Here is a 2,500-nt window from a genome sequence, read left to right on the forward strand (position 1 = left end):
TACCCTTACTAACAGAAAATAGTGGTTTAAACAATAAAATTGGGCATCAGTTGCTCTGCCTTAGTTTCTCTGTGTTCTCATGTTCATTTTTCTATCTGTAAATACACATGTACGTATATATTTTTCCATATATTATACTTCAAAACAAGTTCTTGTTTTGATTTTCATTTTATTTCAAGGGTACTCTTTAGATCAGAAGAGCCTCTTTACAATTCTCCACAGAATGGATTTACACAAAATTGGATTTACATAACTGTCATCTAGAGGAGAGCAAGCACAGAGAACAACAAGGCAAAGAACTCAGAAGGCGATGCATTGATCAGTTTGTGTCATTTCTTTCCTGTAGACCATGACTCAGAATTCAAACAAAAGGGAATATTGAGAAAAAAACGGAACAAATAAGCTGCTTTGGAGGCTTGATGTTGTTCCCCAGTCTAATTTTTAAAAGACAGAGATGAGATGACAATCAGAGGGCTCAGTCTAAGTAAGCCGGTTTTATATAGTTACTGCAGTTATGCTTTATCTTACACAAAGTTTCACATGGTATGGTTGCCAAGATGGTGGCTAACCACACAATTACTGAAGAAATTAAAGTACAACCTATAAAATTCTCTCTCTCTCTCTCTCTCTCTCTCTCTCTCTCTCTCTCTCTCTCTCTCTGTCTCTCTCTCTCTCTCAGACATGAATAAATTTCAAAATTAAACTAAGTATACAATGAATGGAAGCTAGGTGTGGTTTTGCATATCTTTAATCGCATCACTCAAGAGGCAGAGGCAGATAGCACACTGTGAGCTTGAAGCAGGCCTGATCTAGGTAATGATCTATGTACAGTCTCCTGGTTCAACTAAAGAAAGGATGTGAAAAATAATGAAATCTATATTAACCTGGTATAAAGCAAACAAGAAACAAGGTAAGGCAGTACTGGGGTGGCCTGGCTTACAGAGCATGGGCAAACACTGGCAGAGAGACAGAGACAGATGGACAGAGAGAGGATGCTGATGTGCTATGGACCATCCCAGCTGATATGGGGGTCTCTGGGATGTGGGTTCTCGAAACCAAGTGCATAAGGATTTGGTGGTGACAAACAGAAACAAACACAGAGGCAGTTTGAATCTGAGTGTATTTTGCAGCTCTCAAAACCCAAACATTACATCTCTTAGAAATTGTATCCAGTGAAATAATCACAAATACCAACAAAAATCATTTGGCACAGTAAAGCACAAAAATATCTCTCAGAAGCTGTATCCAGTGAAACTATCACAAACAGAACAGCTAACATCAGCTAACATCATAATTAATATAAGTCAAAATATAACAACTCTGAAAGGATATATTCAGTGGGGGCAATTGTCCAAGGCTAGTGGCGTATTTCCAACAGCAGGTTAATAAATTTTTATGGTCAGTGCTCTCAACCACTGAGCTAATACCTGATATTTTATAAAACTTCAATGCATAAATTTAAACCATTTTAATTCTTTCTATTTAAGGCTTTCTTTGCCATATACCAAAATTCACTTCCAATGACACATATGTAGCCACATGAAATTCTATTGTTGGGAAAGTTTTTAATCTATCATAATAGTTTTGTAAATGATTTAAAAAGTATAGTGTTGGTTTCCCTGGAGGTAAGGTCATGTTAGTGACTCCATCTCAGGGGATGATTTCTTACCCATTATTCTAGCTTAAGATCTTGGCCTAGGCTACCAGGAACATGTAAGTAAGAAAAGGAATGAGATAAAACAAAACAGATAGATTGTCATGAGAACTACAGCTCAATAATTTTTCTCTGGCGAAGAGTTCCACAACTGGTTCCAGGGGGCCTCCCTCTTTTGAGGTCAACCGCCTCAGTCTATGGAACTTGTCACACAGACAAGACCTACTGGAGGTAGTGTGGCACTGATAATAAACAGAGGGCTTGATGGGACTGACTTTGCCTACTCTGCCTTCATAGGCTTATATTGCCATAATCTGGCCACCCAGCTTTCTTCCTTTGTTCTTCCCAAGAGTCAGCCATTCCATTAGATGCAATGAGCTAGAATAGTGGGACCTTAATGAAGATTCTCAACTGAGGCCTTACTTGTTTGTTAGGGAAGAGCAAACATGTGGAGGGTCTGATGGTGAAAAAGGAAGATCTAGGATGTCCCCAACGGCCAGAGCATGTACATTCTACCCTTGTAGACCATTTTCTTCCTGGCTTGGAGAGTGCGGGCTATAGAAGTCTGATGTTCACATAAGGGGGGCAGTAAGAGGAGGAGAGATAGTGAACTTCCCCTAGATCCCAGAAGAGTCAGGCAAGAAGCTGAGAACCTGTAAGACAGTGCACAAGTGCTATAGGGAGGAGTCTTCTGTTCATCACCCACCATTAATTTGGGTTCTTGTACTCTCGAGACAGAAGTTCAAGCATCTGGAATTTAATGAGAGACAGAGCAAACAAAGGAGAAAGAATACAAACATTTACAAAGCAGGTAGTCAGCCGGGCGGTGGTGGCGCACGCCTTTAA

This window comes from Mastomys coucha, unplaced genomic scaffold (genome assembly GCF_008632895.1).
Source record: "Mastomys coucha isolate ucsf_1 unplaced genomic scaffold, UCSF_Mcou_1 pScaffold15, whole genome shotgun sequence".
Lineage (NCBI taxonomy): Eukaryota > Metazoa > Chordata > Mammalia > Rodentia > Muridae > Mastomys > Mastomys coucha.